General features: G+C 36.7%; 1 long non-coding RNA gene across 2 annotated transcripts; it reads left to right on the top strand.

Annotated features, from left to right (window-relative positions):
• The first annotated feature begins 1148 nt into the window (after positions 1 to 1148).
• LOC137166771 (uncharacterized) lies at positions 1149 to 22841 on the top strand. 2 transcript variants are annotated; one of them, XR_010923809.1, is made up of 3 exons: positions 1149 to 1278; positions 20552 to 20616; positions 22557 to 22841. It is a non-coding gene; the product is annotated as an uncharacterized lncRNA (long non-coding RNA). The 2 variants fall into 2 exon arrangements; XR_010923808.1 differs by lacking the exon at positions 1149 to 1278 and adding an exon at positions 4927 to 5066.
• Positions 22842 to 23617: the final 776 nt, after the last annotated feature.

Here is a 23617-nt window from a genome sequence, read left to right as displayed (position 1 = left end):
GCGTGTTGCAGGTGGATTACCTATTGACTCAGTGGTAATCAACCTTGCCAGTGTGAGGCCCCTGGGCTGGACCCTGGTGGAGTAGGGAAGGCCTGGGTCTCCCTACCCTGGCTGTTACCCCCCCTGTTGGAGGCCACCTTGACTCTGGCTGTTGGGTTGTACAGCCCTGACCCCCAGGGCAGCCATATTAACTATGGCCGTTGAGCCACACTGTCTTGAGGTCAAGGACAGTTGGGCAAGCTCTAACTATGGGGCTGCCACACTTCCCAACCTGTCTCAAAGAGGGATGGGGTGGAAGTACCCCGTGACACATGGTCAGATACCATTTTGATTCAGTGAACATGTTTGTTAATGTTTTCACCATTTGTGCAGCTCTAGTATTATCCATATCTGACCATCCCTTCAACTCCTCTATCCATAAAAGATAGGAACATGAAAAAATAAGTTTTTTTTCCCATCTTGATTTTTCTGCCCCCTTTTCCATGTCTTCATTCATTTCTTTCTATTTCCAATATTGATTTTGTATCTCCATTCCTTTTTTCATAGGCCTATTTACAACTCACAATCCTGAGAGATGTAGTTAAGCTGCCTGGTGGATACACTGCTAGGTTGACAGAAGAATTCTTCCATCCGTGTAGCTAACGCCTCTCATGGGATGGATCTACTACATGGTTAGAAAATCCTTTCCTGGCACTGTAACAAGTGTCTACACTATAGTGGCATTGCTGCAGCACCACAGTTGTGCTTTTGTAGTGCTTGCAATGTGGACATACCCCTATTTTCCCCCCGTCTTTTTTATTATAGTCTGTTTTTTCGCCTCTTTCTGTTTCCTCCCATTTTCTGCCCACTCCTCATTCTCCACAGGATGGAGCCTATTCTCATTTAAATCAAAGAGTTTTGCCATTGGTTCCAGTGGGAACATAATTCATCTGCAAGTTCCCATCTGTTCCTCTTCCTTACTTTTTTTCTCCTTCACAGTTTCTCAATCTTTTCTTCCATCCCTGCCCAAACCCCCCTCATCTTTCCTTCTGCCTCTCTTTGAATTCCCCACATCTTTCCTCCCGCCACCGGGTTCCCACATCCCACCCTTTCTTTTCCTCTCCATCCTGAATTCATCAGTTCTCATGTCTCTTCCCTTCCCCAGGTCACCCACATCCCAGAGACAGCTCAAGAATGAACGAACTTGACGGAAGCCGCATGTAAGAATCAAGAGTCAGAAAGCCAGTACAGAGTGAGATGGATTTAATCTGTACAGTCTATATCCATCTGTGCAAAACAGTTAAGTTTTGATTGGACTAATGCTGGATGGTTTTTTCATCACATGGTGCTGTGGAAGAAAACGGCACATACCCTAATCAAGTTGCATGCTGGTTTTAAAGCCTCCCCAGCCCTGAGTAAGATGGGGTGAGCTCATAAAAATGTAACATTGTGGAATGACAGTCAAAAATTTTCAATATTTGGTAACTATAGGTTTGTTCTACACTTACATGCTTCTGCCATACCAAGGAGCATCTTTATCTCAAGTCAAGCTATTGCCAAATTGCTTCCATTTGTACATTATTCATATGAGGCAAAAGCTTTTGAATATGTTTGACAAGACAACTTCTTTAGCAAAGTCATTAAGATAAGAGACATCTGCAGGGATGGAAGTTATTCAGATTATATACAAAACCACTTGTATATATGTACGGTGACTTTCTCTCCTTTCCTCTCTCTCTCCTTCTTTCCCCCTCCCCTCCATATTTTTTTTGGTCCCTTCAACTAAATGCATTAAAATGTAACAAATTACTATGTTGCCACAAGTAATGGATGCTTCTGTCTGCATGCAAAGCAGTTCCGCTCACAGAGTTATAAAACACTGAAAATGGAAATGTAGCCTAAGGAAAAGTTTTACATTCTAAGCTCAAAAGTAATTTTAGAGACAGTGGATATTAAAAGGACAACGTATTTTCTCAGACTTCTGATGTACTCAGTATAGATGTGCTGGGTTATGATTTTAAGGATTTTTGCACTAAATTAACATCTTAGAATATTATTTTCAAAGGTGTATATAACTGTGTATGTTCATGTGTGTGTGTATTTATCTATCTAGAAAAAGAGAGGAAGTCAATGAGAATATACATAATGGTTGCTTTTTGGTAAAAAAAGTATTTATTAGCATGAGTTTAAGATGAGTTGTTACTCATGAATGACAAAACCATGGGTGAGTTATGTAGGTGACACTAAACTGGCACCAACAAAAGCCTTATACCTCACTGCTATAGTTGGGCAGGAAAAAGATTTTCTGTCCTGTAACATTTATGAGATTTTGAAATTTTTACCTGTCCCAAATTGGGACAAAGCATTGAAATCTTGAAAATTGTTAACAAAACAAAAAACTGATTTTTAGTGTGGGGGGCTGGGAGGAGTGGAGGGGAGGCAATCAAAATGTTTTGTTTCAATTATTTCAAAATGTTTCACTTCAGCGGTGACCGTTTTCTCAATATCTTTTTAGTCTATTTAGTTTAAATTTCCAAAGGAAAAGTCACTTAAAAATGTCAAAATGAAATGTTTCAATAATTTCAAAACTTTTTCTCTGCATTTTTTGAGTCAGAAAATTAATCAAAACCAACCCTGTTTCGCATAGTTTTGGATTCAGTTAATCGGCATTTCTGGTGGGGGAAAAAATGCTCAGCTAGGTCTACAAACCATCCCATCAGCTATCTTGGATAAGCCACATATGTTACAGAGCAACTACTTTGGGATTATTTTAAAGAGTTAGAAAATGTTCTTTGGGATTTTTTGTATTCTTCCTTCTGTAAATCAATGTACAGTAAGTCCCATTGTACAGGACTCAAAAGGAGATTATAACACCCTTCAAAATACACTAATTTTCATGTGAAACCATCTCAGTTTGAAATCTGAGTACCTGTGGTTCTTCCTGTGCTGGGACTTAGAACCAATGCTGGGTGACATTAGAGGTGTGTAATCTCCTCTTTAAAATGGCATAAAACTCCTGTTTTCAGCCCTGAAGGGTGTGGATTCTGGAATACTACTCTGTAAAGCAGGTATTTAAGTTGTCATAAGAAGACTAGGGCTGAGATGATGAGAGGCAGTTCAGACCTCAGAGCTATTGTTTCAGCCTCAGGAACACACCACTTCATCTGTTTAAACTTGTTTTGCATTTCTAAGTTAATCTTTGCAACCATATGTGCTGGGGACTTTTTTTAATGCAACTTTAGATTCTAGAAGGCAAGAAGATATTGTTAAGAAAAATGTTCCTGCTTGCCAACTGCTGTGTACTGGCTGTGAGCTTACTGGAGCTATGGACAAAGATTTCATGCCCGCAGGATAAATGTGATCACATATAGCTTGCTGGGTACTTAGTTGGCTATTTGCCCGTACATTTAACCAATTTGAGCTCTAGTTTGCTCTAGTTGTACCCACAAATTAGTTTGCTCATATACTGTGCAAATTCACAGGCAAGAGTGACATTCTACTGATTGAAAATTTGGTCCATACTGTTTGTCATTTTAGGCAGTTTACATTAATAGTAGTTAGAATAGAATAGAATAGAATTACTTAGACTGGGGCATTCTTTGCAACCTAGACCATATCTTCATATATCTGTGGACAGTAGTCAGCATAATGGACACATTCCCATTTGGGGCTTTTGGGTGCTACTGTAGTAGAAATAATAAATAGTAGTAATAATTGCTGAATGTGCTGTTTTGCATTCTAAATTCTCCTGATTCATATTAAACTCTTCCAGATGAAAATTGTCCTCAGTGGTTAACCTTTTCAAGTAACAAAGCATGACAGGGGTTACTTCCATGATTCTAAATAAATAAGCACTACTGTGGCTTGATACTGATATGCAATTATAATCATCTTGTGCAGGGAATGGTAGTATTCATCATGTTGTTAGTATTGTAAATTTGTATCATTGTAGATAGGAGACACACAGTTTGGGGCCTTGTAACTTCACCTTATTGTTTTCCCTGTGTTATGATAAATTTTCAGCCACACTTGATTAAAACTGCCAATTTGTTGGGTGTAAAGAAAATCTCTCGACACCACCAGGACTAATTACATTGTCCTTGCCAAAGGGGTAGTTGAATAATTGCATGCAATTATTGCACAGCTATGGTGCTTTTCATGTCAGTTGCAATGCAATGAAGATTGATTCCCTTTAATTCATCATTCAAAAATAACCCCCTTGTATCATTCACCAGATAGGAGCAAACATGTTCCTACATCTTTCTTCCAAAAGGCTCCTGAATGCAATTGGCTCCCTGATGAGATAGCATTGCAGTGTGCATGTGCCTGTCCTAGATAGGAGGACCTGCTTTGTACTTGATTGTTGAGCCTCGTCTCCTTATTCTTTAACAACAGTTCTTACCTTGTTTTGTAATCTTAACAGCTGCAAGCACATGAACATAAGCAGGAAAATCCTGCTTTTAATAATTAAATTCTGGACAGCTTATTAGAAAGAGGGACTCCAACTCTGATCTGTTATTTTATATATATATATATATATATATATATATATATATATATATATATAATAAAATAATTTGTCCACTGTGTCCCCATCTACCATGGCAAATTGGCCTCATTCAATCATATAGTATTTCTTGGTAGGTTTTTATGCTGTCAGACAATATTCTCCTTATAAAAAATAGTTAAAGACATTGGACCATCTGCTGCTGGAACCAAAGAGGTACTCTAGATTTACACTGATATATTTGTTTTTTGTTTTACATGTTCTTTTTACTTTCCAGATTCTATAGCCTTCCCTTCTGAGCTAATTGCTTCCTCTTCTCATTCAGATTGTAACCAGGTGTGACTCCATTCTGGACTAGAAAGAGCTAATGTCAGACTTAGGCTCAGGTAGCCACACCCATTGTACTTGTGCTGGGTTTGGTCTCAAGAAGGGGGAAGTCCAGTGAGTTAAGGCTGGGAAGGGGATGAGTACTGACAGGAAGTTCCTGCCAAGGACTAGCAGACTACTAGGAGGCAAGGAATGCTGTGAGGATTGTGGCTGGCCAGAATCAGCTGCAGAAAGGATGACTTAAGCCAGGAAGGTAATGAGCTAACCCATGCTATATGTGTGAGAGGTGTGGAGCCCAGGTGTAACTGGCAATTACGTATCAGAACAGGCACTGGAGGTAAGGCCTGGCTGGGTGGAAGAGTCCTTTTTTTATGCCTTTTGGGACTTTTTTTATTTTTTTTTTATTAAAGGACTACTTTACCTTGAAAGGGGTGAGACTAGCTGGAGGTCTGGAGATGTAAGCAGTAGACTGTTGCAGGGAAAAACAGGTATTTGGTGGGGAAAACAGAGGCAGCGTTGCTGCAACACTATACCTGGCCATGAAGCCATGCCCTGGCTGTTATACTGACCATATATTCATATTTAAAATATTAGGTATTTTAATGTGATGAAGTAGTTTAAGCATATTCACCCTTTATCTTACTGGATATGTTAATGTAAGATTTCTACCCACAATGGCATTGTTTTTCTGAAAATAGTTTTTTTTTTTTTTTTTAGTATTACAGAATCCTCCTGGCCAGGATAGAATTTATATAAGATATATATCTATATATACTAAGGCCTGAGATGTAACATTTAATGGGTAAATGGATCCAGGGGTTTGCTTCATGTCCATCTCTAAGAATTAGCATAATCATAATACCAAAGACGTGAGGATACAGAGACAAAAATATATGTTTTTGGATTGCTCATGAAATGTTTGTGAATCTTGTTGCTCATAAAACTGAGATGACATAATGAAATAGTCTAAAAGTTATACTCATTGATAGGTATAAATTAATTTGAATTGTTCTAGTGCAGTTCAGAATTGAGGGCACAGAAAAGGTTTAGCATTTTGTAACAGAGCATGTAGCATCAGAGTATTCGCTTGCACCAACAGCTACAAAGGTGGTGTTCCCGTAGGACTTTCCAACCCATAAATGGTAAAAAAAACTTTTAATTTAGTCATATAGATACACACATACTATAGGAGCATCCCCATGTATGTGAAGTGACATAAATGATCAATATCCAAATAGCATTCAATTTTGTTTTATCAGGTTAGATATTCTGAACTGAATTCAATGCCATTTTATACTAGTGTAATGAATAACAGTGGGACCTGGTTGTCAAAAGACCGGGGGATGGGGAGGTAATCAGGTGGTGGAATTGCAAAATGGTTGTAACTTTACTTATTGGAAGATGGAGGCATAAGGACATTCCAGAGACTGCTGATGTCAGCACTTAATGGAGCACTGTGGGATGTGAAGCTTCCACCTCCTTCCTGTATACATGTATACATCCCTTATACACACACACCTGCTGAATTGTAGTTAATGGCACAAGCAGACACATCAACTGCTCTCCATCGGGGGAAGTCCTCCTTCCAAATGCAGGCACAGAAGACTCTGTTTGCATCTCTCTGCACCACCTTGCTTATGTAGTTGCAGGGGATAAGGCCAGTTTCATGGGCCAGATTTTCAGCTAGAGATGCAAATAGATGCCTACTGGGGTTTTCAAAAATGTCCAAACAGGTGAGGCAGCTACTTGCCACTGAAATTAATGGGAGTTAAGAGCCTAATCTGTTCAGGTGCTTTTGAAAATCCCACAAGGCATATATCTGCACATCTAGGTGCCTAAATCTGTTTGAAAATCTGGCCCATTGTATAAACATGTGAAAATGCAGTTAGAATGAGCCACAGAGAAGCTGATTGCTACCCAGTGTAAAGTTGAATATAACTGAAGTAAAGATTTTATATTGTAACCAAAACATGGACATAGTTGTGGAAAGTGCTTTTTTTTTACAAGATAAATCTCCTTTTCAGCTTTTCCACAGATTTCAGTCTCACTGTAAATCTGTCCCTGCATTAAACCACAGTAAGCTAGAGTTTTATAGAATATAAAACATAGTAAATTTAACACTCTATGTGGTTATCATGTCTCATTACTGGAAACAAATACTTGGACAATGCTCATGTTGCGCCAGAAGTGAAAATAATGTGCTACCACTACATTCCAACTTACTAAATGGTCTCTCTGAAGAACCTATTTAGTAGAAGGCAGTACACAAAAGAGAGGTACAGTGAATGTAGATGTTTATGAATTCCACTGGGGTTTAAGAAGCTGAACCATCTATTTCATTCAAGGAGTTGTTTTCTATATATATATATATATATATATATATATATATATATATATATATGATTGCACATTCATTCTTTAATCATTATATGTTTAAAGATAAAATGAAAAAAAGACAGGACTAAAATTTCTTCTATAAATTGTTGAACATTTTACAATAGATATAGAAATTCACAGCATGAACACTGCAAAAGCGGTGAGAAAGTAAATTGGCACCACCGCGGGAAATAAAGCTTATACACAAGGACTGAGAGCTCACTAGAATAGATGAGCATATTTTGTACTAAAAGATGTTATATTGCCCATAATGCCTACTTCCAGAAATGTACATTTGGTTGGCTAATACACTTACAACAATTAACATTAAATTGTCCATTTTATGAACCAGAACTACAAAATTCTACTGGATATGCTGGAAAATCCTTTATAAACACAAGTTTTCGTGATTAAGTTGAGATCCAAAGCGTGCTTCTTTTGGTTTCTTGCAAAAAGAGCTATCCTAGAATATGCTCATGTTTTTCCCATTTGCCATGGAAGGGCTTGAAATAAAGATTGAAAGCACAGACAGTACCACTTTATATATAATTATCTTAAAATACAAAAGAATGTTCCTTTTATACAGCACATAATGAGGCTGCAGAATTCACTGCAGTATGATGTTACCAGGACTAACAAGCCACACTTGCAAAATTGTGATCTTCAGTCATGCCTGAAAAAAATACTTGTATGAGCATTTGTTTTTGCACAAATTAGTATTTGCCCCCCAAAATACTTGTTTGTGTATGCATCTACCTATTATGCAATTAACAAGATTGTGTGTGGTTGTAATGCAATGTAAAAATTCAGATTCATGACATTCAGCTTCATTTGCAGACATGCAAATGAAAATGTCAAAAAACTTGTGTTGCAAATTATAAAATGTCTTGTAGAGGGATTTCAGAAGGAATTGTTTCTCCCACATAAAGCACGGCATTACTCATTATTTGCATTCTAAGGATATACTATCTATAGTATTTACATGGTCCTCACTACTGTATTATTAGAGTGTATTTTTTTTTTTTTTTTTTTTTTTTTTAAAGACAGCATGAGATAGGGAAATGCTATCATCACCATTGCCCAAGATCAGACGGGAATTCTGTGGCAGAGCAAGGACTTATACTCAGGTCTCACAAATCCTCTGCTACTGCTTAACCACTGCACAAGCCATACTTGCCCTTTAGGCATACAGGCCATTGCTAAAGGTAAATTACTGTACAATTCCTTTTCTATTAAGAATTGGTTCTGGAATTCTGTCTTCCAAAATGCATCTTCAGACTCTTTTGTGATCATGATATTCACTGAACTTCAACTCTTTTTTGCCTAACCAGTTTTCCCAACAACTGTGCTTTTGGACAGCTTTTGTCTTAAATTCCTGGTTTGATAGTTGAAAGGTATGCTTAGTAAGATGGAAAGTCTGAAATAGGGCTGATATAGAATATAGATTCATACCTTTTAAGTTCAGAAGAGATCATCTTGCTCTGACATCCTGCACATTGCAGGCCACAAAACATCACCCCCCCACACTCCTGTAATTCAGCCAGAGGTTATCGGTCTATTATAGAAGTCCTCAAATCATGATTTAAAGACTTCAAAAATATGCCGTGTGTGTGTGTGGGTTTGATTTAAATTAAAGATGGGCAAATAGTGGGAAAAAATTCACACACTTAAATTTTAAAGCAATTTTAAATTTTGACCATATCTGATGTTTTATATTAGATCTCCACAAATATATGAATATTTAAGCTTTGTTGCAATAGTCTGAATACTTGTGAAAAGCACATTTTTAGTTAAATTTCTAGAATATTTGCTAAGCATGAATTTCAAATGTTATTTCTTAGTATGAATATTATATGTCTCATTACATAAGGCTCCCAGTCAGGGAACAGAAACAATCCCATGTGACTTAAAGCATGGCGGAACCAGAATGCACAGTGGTAATACATCTTCTACCATTTTGCTACAGTCTGACTTTCTACAATTCTCTTCTCCTCTTCAGTCCTTGTCTACAGAAGTGGGTGGGAAATGATTTTCCTATTGCACAAGAATTTTTTGATTTTGAAATGTATTTCCATTACAAATCAGTGCAAACAATCTCAAAAATTTTTGCAAACTGATAATCTTCCCCGTTCCCCTAAAAAAAGATTGGAGTGGGCCAATTAAAAAAAATAATTTAAATCAATCTTTCTTTTTTCACCTTTCGTCAGTACAAATGCTCTATCATTTTGAAGCAAGAGGTTTCAAACCAGAAAATGAAAGTTCTCATTTAGAAATTGTTGAAATAGGATGTTCTGACAATTTTTTAAACTTTTTTTTTTTTTTTTCCAAAAAAAATTTTGAATTGGGGAAAGTTGTTGAAACTAACACTTCCTATTGAACAGTTTTGATTTTGAGAACTCAGCAAATCAAAGTAGCATCTATAAATAGTTTTTTTTTCCATGCTATCTCTCCAAGAGAATTTGGCAGTCATGTTGTTGAAGAGGATTTTGGAGTCAAAGGTCAAAAATTTGTCTGTGGAGAAAACAGAACACGTACGTAAAGCATCAAGCTTTTGGCCTGGGTTTAAGTCATTTTACCAAACTCTAAAAGTTCAATACCCATTAGTTTTTAAGACTGGATTTGCAATCACCCCAAAATTGGGTTTTACTCTGATCCTGCTTATGCTGGTGAATCTCCATTGACCTCAGTAGAATTACTCCTGATTTTACACCAACACGTGTGAAATCAGAATCAAGCCCACTGATTCAAGTGGAAAGTATCCATGACTGTTGGGGAGGTAGGACAGGATCCTTCTGTGAACCTGTACTATATTGTGGGATAATAACTGTATATTTGAGTAATGTCTAACTTTGCATCTTAACTATGATTTCTTGGATAAAAAAACAAATTAATATTATTTAGGCAAGATTGCTCATTTCTGCTTACTTGAAGTCAAATGACTGATACAAACACAATTATCTTTACTTTCCAGACCAAACACTGGACAAAATGCTTTCTTTTCATTTGTTTACTTTAATTTTATTTATGAACAGATCTGTTTTTATAACAGATCTTGTAAAACTTGTTTTACAACTTAAGTAAAGATACTTAGTATATACACCTATAAATTGGCCCATGTAAATCCTTAATGCTGTATCGACAAATACCTGCTACCAGTTGCTTTCTTCAACTTTTTGGTATTGAACAGATGTTGTTGTGGTTGATGCTGTCTTTAACTTACATTACCAATGGCAAGATGGAAGATGAAGTCTTTCATTATCTCATGTTTAGGTTCAAACTACTGTTTTTCTTACATATAAATGCATAAAATATTTATTAGTTATCCTATCAAAACTCTGTGATATTAAGCTTTTTTTTCCCTTTTTTCCCCCTGCATAGGTCGTCTTTTACTATCTTCATTTTGAGTTCCGTTTTGGCTATTGTTGAATGGGGTTTCTCCTTTCCTTATTATTCAAAAAAGTTCTCGAATTATCTGACTTGGTGGTCGATGATGATCCTCTTCCAACAAACCACCAAAAGTTCCACCAGACCTCTAAATACTTATCTATTTTCCCTTCATTCCTGTAGAATTCATCTGCCTTGATGCATTAGTTTTTTCTAATACCAGAATTTTCCACACTTTTTGATACTAGAATAGTTTTAAGGGAAACACTCCTCTTCCACCACCTTGCTATGGTAATTCTAGCAGCAGATAGGTGATTATCAGTTCTTTATGGCTTTTATAAAACAGTTGTCTGGATCATTTAATAAAAATATTAAGGAGTTACCTGACAGATGACACCCTGTTATTTCCCTTGCACAGTGTCCAATGGCTTTTCAAAAGTCTTCATTTTTTAGCACAGTCACCATATAAGGATAAATCCTCCCATTTCGTTACATTCCCTCCCAAATTTGCCTGTACCGTACCATAAATTCATTTAATTTTAAGGGGAGTTAAGTACCACTGATAAAGATTTTGAGTAATTTTCTTCCATTATTGTATTAAGGTGTGGGACCATTGCTCCATATGGCCTCCCATTCCTCAATTTTTGGTGTCATGCCTACATCAACTTTTCATGAACATAGTTATTTTTGAACAATTCTTTTTGACTAGATTGGAAAGAAAGCCTTTGTTTCATGGATGTAATTTTCAAATTCCATCAATTTTCTGCTCAGGTTTGCCTTTTTATAGGGGTGGGTTAAAAAGTCTCAATTGTAGGTACTGATATACTGAAATGTTGGTATCCTTTCATCAAGTGATCTAATTCTATTTCTCTGAACAGCTGGCCAAATTTTGATGTACCTTTAAGTTCCCAATGTCGAAACTTCCCAGGCTTTTTGTGCGGTTAAATGCTATATTAGCTATTATGCATATTAGAAGTGGTGTGTGTATAGGCTTAGCTTTTGAAATAAATTATCCCAAATTTTCATAAAAGGGTGGTTGTGTATTGATTTTTGGCTTATGTTTTCTTTATCCAAGGGGTTACGTGGCGTTTGATTGTGCAACAATAAACATGTTCTATCTCTATCAAGTGCTTATGAATGCTTGGTGTTGTCCTGTACACCAAGTTTCTGATCTGACTAGCTTGATAGTAGTGCTTAATGTTTGGTAAAGCCATGCCTCCCTTTCAGGACCAGTTCTAAGATCTTCTTATTGGGGTGCAAGTGGGTATTTTGGGACATTTGGATGTTGCTAATTATTAAACTACTTCCAGGAGTCCAAGAGCTAGTTAGACACCTGGAAAATCTTGGATTTTAAAAGTTTAAAAAAAGTAAAATTTAGCAACTGTCAGTATTTTGCTGTGATTTATAACCTTTACATAAAGAGTGAAAACTCTCCTATCCGCTGATAAGTATAATTTTACCTGTCAGACTGCAAAAAAAATAAAATCCAAAATGAAAATAGAAAATGAAATACTGACAGTCTTGCAATACTTCTTGCTATGATAGTTATCACACTAAAAGGTAAGAGATACAGTTTATACACCGCATCTAATTTATCACTTGTTTCTGCTGATAACTCCAAATGCCAATGCAAGGTTTAAAGCATGTTAATAGGACCTCCAAACAGAATCTGCTTGCATAGCAATCAAAACTCCAGTATTTTAATTTTCAGCCTGTGCTGAACTTGAAAGGCGTGTGTGTGTGTGTGTGTGTGTGTGTGTGTGTGTGTGTGTGTGTGTGAAAACAAAACAAACTCTGAGAACTACTCAGCAATTAAAAAGACACATTCACAAAAAAGTCAATCAGTAAAACAACATACGTCAAAAACTGGATTGACAAAATAAAAAGTTGTATACGGTTTTCATTTTTCAACTGGCATCATCAAAAATAGACATGATGGTTCTAATAAATACAAGGAAGCAGTATTTAAAGCTAAGCTCCTTCCAATACAATACTGAAAACAAGATGTGAATTGACTGGCTGGCTTCCCACTTTACCCTATGTTTTTAAAATATTCTTGAAAGCCTGACAGGTGATGGTAGCTGCTGAAATTATATGTCTGTGGAAGCAAAACAGTGAATTAGATAATGTAGAAACCACTGCAGGTTACCAGATACATAAAACTGATGAGTTAAACCAGAACTTGATCCTTGGCCTGGAGTGACCTTCATCTTAAACTCAAATATATAAAGTTCTCCCTGTATTCAGGTAGAATCAGGTGTTTGAGCCATTGTCATAACATTGGCAGTCTATTATTAAGTCCCATGTCTTCTAATTGCTTCAAATCAGTTTAATCAAGTTCTGCTCTAGTATTGGCTTCGACATTCAAAAATGTGAGGAAAGATTCTTTAATAGCCATAGCCTGCTTCTTTTGTATACCAAAGAATTAAAGACATTTGTCCCTATGAGAACAATCTGATGTACAGTGCAGTAGCAAAGCATAATATTTTGCAGTTTCACTTCCACCAGAATTTGCTGTTTAATTTTTTGACCCAAAAGTAGAGTGAACTCATTCTGGGTGTCATGAACATTGCACTTGCCTTCACTTTATCAAAATTATCTGCCATAACAGGATCATATGTAGACAGTAACTCAATCAGTCCCAGGAAGTTTCCATTCCATATGTCTCTAATATTCAACATCCACTCAAAATGGCAGATTTTCTCACAAAGGAATAGTGTGACATGTAGAAGTTGCTGCAGTATTAAACGTCAGTGATGTTTCTCATCTTCCATTTCCTGCTGCAGCTTTTCATCAGTTATCACAGAATTCTTGAGGGTTGTGCAATACTCTCCAGATTTAGTAACGGTTCATATGACCCTCTGTTGCCTCATGCTTCCTTAGCTTAAGCTCCAACTTCTTCCAGTCTGACACCATTTATGAAAACGGCTTCTGGATGTTTAGATGCCTTGAGAAGTGCTCTGGCAAACATTGCATGGAAAATAGCAAACTCTGCCCACTGCACAGGAACACAGCTTCGACTGACCGCTTCTACATTTGGTAGTACTCTTTTATGGTGTTTATCAGTGAAATATCTGTGTTTCTGCTGTGGAAAACTAAAACTTGCAGATGGCACTTGACTAAGGCCTTTCTCAAGATAACAAATGGAGTCTGAAAATTCAAGGGGACATGGCCGCGTTACTGGAACTTGCTCCAGTCTGTCTTGTGAGGAGCTATTGCTTGGGACTTTTCCCTGGATACTTGCTAAGGAGGCTGAGCTGACAGATTATCATAATCTTCCTGACAAATAGGAACAGAGGGCTCACTTACATTGTCAGTGCTACCTCTCCAAGCTTTCGAAGTTGCAGATATGTTCATCTCATGTTCAGTAAGGTTCTCGCCTAAATTTTTAGTGCAGACATACATTATAGGCATAGATGCAGTAGGTCCTAAATGATATTTTCCTTCCTGTCTCCAGGACCAAAAAGCCACTCAGCTAGGCTGGCCTGCTGATGTTGCATAGTATCAACTCTGGTAACTAAGTGTTTTTGCTTTTCAGCCTCTGACAGATATGTTCACTTTTTTTGATGGTAGCATGGTTGAACTTTACCATATTAACAGTGAAAGAATGCTACCCAATCCTTACCAACATGATGCCTGCTTGCATTTTAGCATCGCCAAGATGGCATTGGCAGGGTATTACCCAGCAATGTTATGGGAATGGTTTATCTAAACACAATAGATGGCTATCTTGTAATACTTTAAGGAGTATTTATAAAATGGTTTAAGAATCACAGCAAGGTACTTGGTGAAGAGATGACATGCCAGTGCCTCAAATATATTTTCGAAGTAAAATAACTGCATACCTTTAAAATATACATGCAGAACCAGCAGTAAATACAGGGTCCTGGAGATTTTCTGTCTGACTCCAACAGTTGAATTTGAGTAGTTTACTACAACACCTTGTGCTGGACCACAAATGCATCTGCCAGCTCTGATGCGACATCCATGGTAACCACTGACTTCTCAGATTCTATTCTAGACACATTGGATTTTCCTGTTTGAGCCTGATTAGCATTTTCAAACTTGTTAATGTGTTTAAAATAAACAGCATTGTCAGTTACAAACACTGTTCTGAAGACAGACAGGAATGTAAAGCCACATCATCGTCTCTTCCTCTGCTTAACACTGGATAACTTTGTACATATTTTGATCTTTGACAATAATTTCTGAGCTCTGGAAAGATTGTTTGGGAAAGGGGGGCAAATATCCCCAGTGCCCCACTTCTAGCATCTCGCCTGTTACCTTTTGCCATGGCCTTTGTAAAATGGATTGCTTAACCCTGGGTTTCTTATTTCCCCAAATTAAATTGTTTATCATAGATTGTCATTGGTCTAAGACATTTTGGGACTAAACCCAGGATTATTTGACAAGGATATATATTTTATCTGCCACAATTCTGCCTAACCATGACATTTCATATTTTGAACAATTTTCCAGATCCATTTTGATTTTCTTAAAGGAGTATAATTAATATTTCTGAAATTTGTAGTTCCAGATGTCTTATTGAAGTAATTGCCCATTTGTATTTATATTTATCTTTTATATCTTTCATTAGATCGGAACCCACATCTATGCCTACGCATTTGACCTTATAGTAATTGATTTTAAATCCTGACACTGACAAATTTTAAGATTTTTTTTCTCTTGCAAGTCTAGTACTGTAGGAGCTAGATTCATAACAAATGCAATGACATCTGCCTATAAAGCTAATTTGTGTTCCCTGTTTCCTACAGTAAATCCATTTATATGAGAATTATTTCTGATCAAATGGGCAAATGTCTCCATAACCATGGCAAAAAAGAAGTGATAATGGGTATCCTTGGTGTGTGGCTCTGAAAAGGGGGACATTTTCTGATGGATATCCCATTTACTCTTACAGCGATGGAAATTCTAATGTGACATGGCAGCAGAACCGATAACCAAGACTACTTGCAACAGTGTAACTGTCAGTCAAATGACTGACAAGAAACACTTTGTCACTAACCTTGTAGCTATATTGTATGTGAGGATTTTTTTCCCCTCTACTCCCTGTTTTTAAACTATTTATTTATTTTATTCAAGTAAAAAGAAAACAGGAGAGGTGGCAGGAAGGTTATTCAACAAATATATCTTTATTCACGGTAAATAAATCAAATACAATTCCAACTACAACTATAGTATAGCAAAGAAATCACTATGATAAACTCCTAACATAACTATGTGCTGCCCGTGGAAAAGTACTGTGAAGCTGTCATTGTTGGTCAGCTGTTGTGATGAGCAAATTGATGAAGATTAGACAAGCAGTGTAGTGTCCTAGGCAAAAAAGTTTAAACAGACAGTCCAGTCTCCTCCTAATGGACATATTCTGACTACCTTAGTGAAGGAAGAATTGACCTTGTAATTGCCCTTTTCTGTGATTGGTGAAATTGCTATGGCCCCTAGACATTTCTATTAGCAAATCCTTAGAGACAACTGGCACAGCAGTGTATCTAGAGAGAAATCTCAAGTTTTTGTTGACAAGGCAATTGAAATCAGTTTCTGGGACTGATTTTGGAAGCATCATGTCAAATGCTTGTGATCATATTTTCAAATACTGTATCTTTCACAATACATATCTAGAACTGCAATCCTTCCCAATTTCAACAAGTGGGTCATCAGCTGTGGGATTGGACCTAAGACGTCTGGACCTAAAAGCAATGCCCCTACTGCTGGAGCTAAACAAGCCTGCTGTACTATTATACCAAAGGCTGTAGTAGTCTGTCACAAACCTTTGTGGTCCTGCCACTAGCGTGGGACGGACAGACACACAGTAGGCATGGATTACACAAGAAACTACTGATTATAAAAAGGAATATCATGCATTCTGTATTGAAACAGTCTTGAAATACTCGAGACTGTGGCACAACATCAAGGCATGATAGCAATACTTGTAATTAGGGCTGTGGCGTCTTATTTTATGTAGGATCGCAGAGTCATTTGCAAACATTAATAGAACCCTCATGCTACCTTTGTTAGGTAAGGAAGTATTACCGTCATTTTAAAGAAGGGTAAAGTGAAACAAAGATTAAATGAAATGATTTGTCCAAGGTTGTGCAGCCAGGAACCGAACACAGAGATAAGAAAACAAGAACAGCCATAGTGGGTCAGACCAATGGTCCATCTAACCCAGTATGCTGTCTTCTCTCTGAAGCACTGAGCATCGGTCACAGTCAGAATGAACAGAATAGGCAATCATCGACTGATCCATTCCCTGTCATCTGCTGCCAAGTTCTGGCAGTCAGAGGCTAGGGATACACAAAGCATGAGGTTGCATCCCTGACCGTCTTGGCTAATAGCTATTGATGGACCTCTCCTCCGTGAATTTACCTAATTCGTATCTGAACCCTGCTATAGTTTTGGCTGTCACAACATACCCTGGTAACAAGTTTCACAGCTTGACGGTGCGTTGTGTGAAGAAGTACATCCTTTTTGTTTGTTTTTAAACCTGCTGCCTATTAATTTCATTGTGTGACTCCTCGTTATGTGAAAGAGTAAATAACACTTCCTTATTCATTTTCTCCACACCATTCATGATTTTATATCCTATCTCGCCTTAGCTGTTTCTTTTCCAATCTGAATAATCCCAGTCTTTTTTAATTTCGCCTCATTTTTGTTGCCCTTCTCTGTACCTTTTCCTGTTCTAATATCTCTTTTGAAATGGGGCAACCAGAACAGCATGCAGTATTCAAAATGTAAGCATACCATGGATTTATATAGTGGCATTATGATATTTACTGTCTTATCTATCCCTTTCCTAATGCTTACTAACGTTAGCTTTTTTTTGCCTGCCACTGCACATTGAGCAGATGTTTCCAGAGAACTATCCACAATGACTCGAAGGTCTTTCTTGAGTGGGAACAGCTAATTTAGATCCCATCATTTTGTATGTATAGTTGAGATTGTTTTCTAATGTGTATTGCTTTGCATTTATCAATATTGAATTTCTTCTGCCATTTTGTTGCCTGGTTACCGAGTTTTGTAAGATCTCTATGTAACTCTTCGCAGACTGCTTTGGACTTAACTATCTTGAGTAGTTTTGTATAATCAGCTAATACTGCCACATCACTGTTTACCCCTTTTTCCAGATCTCTTATGAATATGTTGAATAGCACTGGTCCCAGTATAGATTCCTGGGGGACACCATTATTATCTCTCTCAGTTCTGAAAACTATACATTTATTCCTACCCTTTGTTTCCTGTCTTTTAACTAGTCTTTGGTCCATGAGAAGACCTTCCTTACTATCCCATGTTTGCTTGCTTTGCTTTAAGAGCCTTTGGTGAGGGACCTTGTGTACTTAGACTTTCAGACTATATCCACTGGATCCACCCCTGTCCACATGCTTTTGTTGACCCCTCAAAATATTCTAATAGATTGGTGAGGCATGATTTCTCTTTACAAAAGCTGTATTGACTCTTCCCCAAACAAATTGTGTTCATCTGTGTGACTGATAATTCTGTTCTTTACCATAGTTTCAACCAAATTATTGGCTTGTAATTGGTAGAATCATCTCTAGAGCGTTTTTTAAAAATTGGTGTCACATTAGCTATCCTTGAGTCATCTGAAACAGAAGCTAATATAAATGATAGGTCATATACCACAGTTAGTAGTTCTGCAGTTTCATATTTGAGTTTTTTTTCAGAACTCTTGGATGAATACCATGTGGTCCTGGTGACTTTTTATTGTTTAATTTATCCATTTTGTTCCAAAACCACCTCTAATGAAGTCTCAGTCTGGACACTTCCTCAGATTTGTCATCTTAAAAAAATGGGTCAGGTGTGGGAATCTCCCTCAGATCTCTGCAGTGAAGACTGATGAGAAGAATTCATTTAGCTTCTCCACAACAGCCTTATTTTCCTTGAGTGCTCCTTTAGCTCCTCAATTGTCCAGTGGCCCCACTGATTGTTTGGCAGACTTCCTGCTTCTGAAGTACTTAAAAAAAAATTGCTGTTAGTTTTGAGTCTTTAGCTAGTTGCTCTTGAAATTCTTTTTTGGCCTGCCTAATTAAATTTTTACACTTGACTTGCCAGAGTTTATGCTCCTTTCTCTTTTCCTCAGTAGGATTTAACTTCCAGTTTTCAAAAGAATGCCTTTTTGCCTCCAACCACTTCTTTTACTTTGTTTTGACCTGGTGGCACTCTTTTGCTCCTCTTACCATGTTTTTCAATTTGGGGTATACATTTAATTTGAGCCACTATTATGGTGTTTTTAAAAGCCGTAACTCCTTTCTCTTAACACTGGGCTCTGGAGATGTTTGCATCACAAAATAATGACACAAATGTTACAGTGCGCTGGAGGAAAAATTCATAACATCACAACTCAGCACATAATACTGTTAAGTGATTTTCACCATATGAACTGTCAGATTAGTTCCATTTTGAGAAAGTATATAATCGGAGGGTTTTTTTTTAAATTGAAAAACTGTGAATATACCAAAAAAGTTATCCAAAGAGATTAACAGTAAATATATACTGCAGTAGCTGTAACATTTTTCATAAAATGACCATGAAATGGAAATAAACTGAAGGTGGGAAAAATCTTATATGTGAGCAATAAAATTTTGATGTATATTCTGCAGATCATTGTTTTCCAGAGTTTAAAAGGAAAACTTGTTTCAGAGATAATCTGTACCTCCAACTATTAGAACCTGCAAATACAATTCTAGATTAAAAGAAATTACTTTTGTATTGCTTGTGAAAATTACACCTTTTGTGTAATCATGAAATTTCCTAATTTACCACCTTCATTTACCTAAAATTATTTAAAATTGGCATCTAGTGCTATGTATCAATTTCCAATTAATGGTTATCATCTATAATCTAATAAAATGACAGATGTTCAAAAATCTACCAACAGAGACCTTTATAATACATGACATGGGTTAAATATATTTGCATTTCATCTGTCAGCCTTTTACGAAGCTGTTGCAAATGATTTAGCTTAGATTTTAGATTTCAGAGTAATTTCATTTCAATTTGGACTCACTCTTGCATAATTCTTAGGCTTTGTTCAAACAAATGAAGACTACTGACATTTAGCATGTGGAATAACATGTCAAAAATAGAGGATGCTGAAATTCACGGTTTGTGGATTTAGTAAAGATGTGAAATAAAGTCTTTGATGCGTGTTAAAATCACAGTAAAATGTAAATGAAACCTAATTGTAAAATGTAAATGAATCTTAATTGTTTATCATGTACTTGTAGTTGAAATCCTGCTGTGTAATGCATGGCAGAATTCTTGGGGCTATGTTGGAACTGCAAAGCAAAGTCCAAGATGGTTTGGCTGTGACAAATACCCTCATTGTTCATGAGCCAAAGAGTAGAGAGCTTTTCAGGTGGGGGAAAAAAATACAGCTTTCTGCATAGTCCCAGAGGAAAAAAGAAAATATTCATTATGAAAAAGTACCACTGCACTACAATACATATTTTGAGTTGCTACACCGAAAAGTTTTAATAAGAAAATTTCACTGAAGTTTAATAGCTGGCATGTAAATGTACCCATGTTTTTCTACATGGCTTTGTTTTCAGTGTGTTTTAAAAGCCCCAACAACTTATTATCAAGTTCATTAATGCACTAAACCTTCATTAGAATACATTCCACTGCAATGAGATGCTATATTCAAAAGCCCAGTAGTTTTTGAAAACTAAAATGTCAAAACAATATAACGAATTAAGGCAAAAACAACCCAAAAAGCATTCTCCAGCATAATGGCAAGTTGGCCTCAAAATCATATCTGTGCATCTTAAAATTGAAGCTGTTTTAAATCACCTGTTGGGATAGTGAAGAATCAATATTTTCCTTTATTCATTTCCATTCAGTGAGTCACATTTTCTTGAAAAATGGTTTGAATTACATTTTTTAAAGTAATTGTAAATGTGTAACCAAAATGCATTTTTAATCTTTAATATTTGATTTCAGATGTCATGGCATCCTCTTGCACTGAGGATACCTGACCAGGGACCCCATTTATTTGGAAGAGACAGGTAATTATAATGAGGGATTCAATTAGACATATAGATTGTTGGGTTTGAGAAGACCGGGAGAACTGCATGATGAATTGCCAGCCAAGTGCAAATGTTGTGGACTTCTTGAGACACCTAGCCAGACTAATGTACACTGCTGGGGAGGAGCCAGTGGTCCTGGTACATGGTAGGTACCAATGACCTAGGGAAAGGTACGAGAGAGGTGTTGGTGGCCAAATTTAGGCTGCTAAGTAAGAGATTAAAATCCAGGACTTTCATGGCCGCATTCTCTGAAATGCTTCTAGTTCTATGTGAAAGGTCAGTTAGACAGGCAGAACTACAGGGTCTCAATGCATGGATGAAACAATGGTGCTTGGTTTATTAGGAACTGAGGAATCTTTGGGGAAAGGAAGAGCCTATAGAGGAAAGATGGGGCTCCTCCTAAACCAAAAGAAAGCATAGAGTCAAATATAGTAAAAATCTTAAATGTATCAAACTGTCCCATAGAATCTCTAGATATTTATATGGGATATATGACCCTTCAAAAGAGTCATATACCATTTGCCTGTTACAGCCTGATACTTCCAAGGGCAGATGCAAGGCAACTATGTGATTTAGGTTGTGTGTGTAGTGTGTGTGGTGTTTTTTTTGTTTGTTTGTTTGTTTTTGTTTTTTTCCAAACTGTTCTGGCATTAGCAACACTGCAAGATGCATGCTGGTCCCAATACCTTTTTCCATTTCTTTTCTCTAAATTTTATGTCATGGCTGCCTTATAACATGTCTGAGTACAATATCAGACTGTCAGGAAAAACCACCCAAACACCTGCCTTTTGGGGTATAAAAATAATGTCCTAAAACACAGCTATAATCAGACATGTGGCTGGTTCTGTTGGGAACAAAAGATCTTCTCCAAGTTTCTGGCTCACACCAACACACAATTGTATTTAGCCTGGATGTGACTTGAGGATGGCTTTTGATCTGTGTGTTTTATTATTGACTATATATGTGGATGTGGGGAAACATCAATTTTTTAATTGGTGGATTGATCTCATTGCATTTTTGTGTAACTGAATAATGTTTCCTTGTGTCGTGGAGTTCTGATGGGGGAAGGAAGGTCAGGAGTTACCCTACATGTTTTGCATCATTTATATTTTTTGCTTTGAGAGGTCTCTGCCTAATCAGTGGTTCTACATCTCCATTCGCTGAACATGAAAAAAGCATAAACCGACCCATTGATCTGATTAACCACACAAAGTTATGATAAGGAACATGTTTCTCTTAGAATATTTTCATTGGAGGGAAGGGAAATTTTATTTTAATCTTTAAGTGCAGCTTCAGACCTCTCACCACTCTCTTTGGAAAATTTTTCAAATCTCCTGTCTGTCATAGGGATTAGTACTGAGTCCTATCAGCTCAACCAGTAACCATGTTTTGTTATGATACATGACATAATGTGATTCATCCCAGGCTGTTTTAAGTGACTCCTCATTATTGAGCAAGAAGGATTTTGAAACAGGCAAATATTTGCTGAAATGGTACTTACAGTATAAAAACATGCCACATTTCTGTTACCAGATTCACTGATAAGTGGCTGTGCTATACATTAAAAAACCCCAAATGGAAAGCTTGATTATATTATTACTTTATTTTTTTTAGATGAAGATATTACAGAACATTTCTTTGTTGAATGAAACTCTCATTTTAAACAGCTGGGGAATTAGCATCAATCTTAGGGTCAAATATTAAGAAATGGCAGGTACCAAGTTGTGGGTGCTCGGCATGACCTCCAGGTCTCAAGATTTTGACCATTTTTTTTCCAGTCTCTCTCTTATCACTCTGACAATGTGATTTAATTCTGGGATTGAGGATTTGGGATGATGAGAGGGAGTGGAATATGTTTGACCTTGAAGGTTAAAGCAGTGGTAAGACTTGACATTAAAGCTTTTCCTTTTGATCCCTAGGGCAAACATGAGGCAAGCTGATGCGGTGTTAAGCCTCTTCACAGTGACATCCCATTGACCTCAACCATGACCTAGAAAGACCACTCTTTGTAGGGTGTAGGTTTGGAGACCAAATTAGCTCTCAAAGTCATGTCGATTTATTTTCCCTAGGAACTGGTTTGGTGGCATCAAAATCTTTCACACCAGGCTTCAGCAAGGACTTCCAGATAATACTCAGGCTAAAGATTTGTCCCCTAAGTCACCACTCTTTAGTCTGGGGGCCTTTGTTCCTGTGCCATTCATTTCCAATTTAAGATTTTTTTCATTCTCTTTCCTGTCCCATGATTATCTTCAGGTCCCAAATAAAGAACACACAACTGCAGCTAGCTAGTCATATGGGAGTATGTAATTTAGTCATCATCATGCCCAGCACAGTCCTCTTTATCAGAATATCACAGAATAGCTGCCTATTTCTCGTGATTGTAATAGGTTATTTTTCCTGTTTGTAGTTTCAGGGTCACTTTTGTTATGTTGTTAATATGCTTCTATCATTTTTCTATTTATCATGAATTATTATGCCACTTCCAAGTACTTAGGCATGGGAGAAATGGGGACCTGAATTTCACTCAAATATATTCTCATAATTTTTATTATTTATTTGTAACTGTCTATTGTGTCCTAAAATTTTAAAACTCTATCTTGTATCAATTTTGTGCCTTTTAATCAAATGTTTTTCTCTATTCCTTTTTCCACTTGAGCATTCGGTGTGATTAAAATGTAGTTTGATACAAATATTAATATCAAATTAATTAAAGGCTTAAATACACATAAGTTGCATAAAGGCTAAAAAAATATCTCAAAGCAGTCTGAATTTTGACTTTTTTAAAAAGGTACCATGGTGTTTGTATTATAATATACAAACGCCTTCAAAGCTTATGGAACCACCAGCAAAAAAAAATAAGACACAAAAGGAAAAGTTGGATGGAATTCTCATATTTAAAATATTTATTTTAAAACTGTCATTAAAAAAAATCAATAGGTCAGTTGGTCTCACATTCAAAATTGCCTTATTTTACTTTTAA

Source organism: Emydura macquarii, unplaced genomic scaffold (genome assembly GCF_026122565.2).
Source record: "Emydura macquarii macquarii isolate MOO-44397 ecotype Brisbane River unplaced genomic scaffold, CSIRO-AGI_Emac_v2 contig_2897, whole genome shotgun sequence".
Classification (NCBI taxonomy): Eukaryota; Metazoa; Chordata; order Testudines; family Chelidae; genus Emydura; species Emydura macquarii.
Note: the sequence above shows the minus strand (reverse complement) of the source record. Positions and strands in the feature narration are given on the sequence as shown.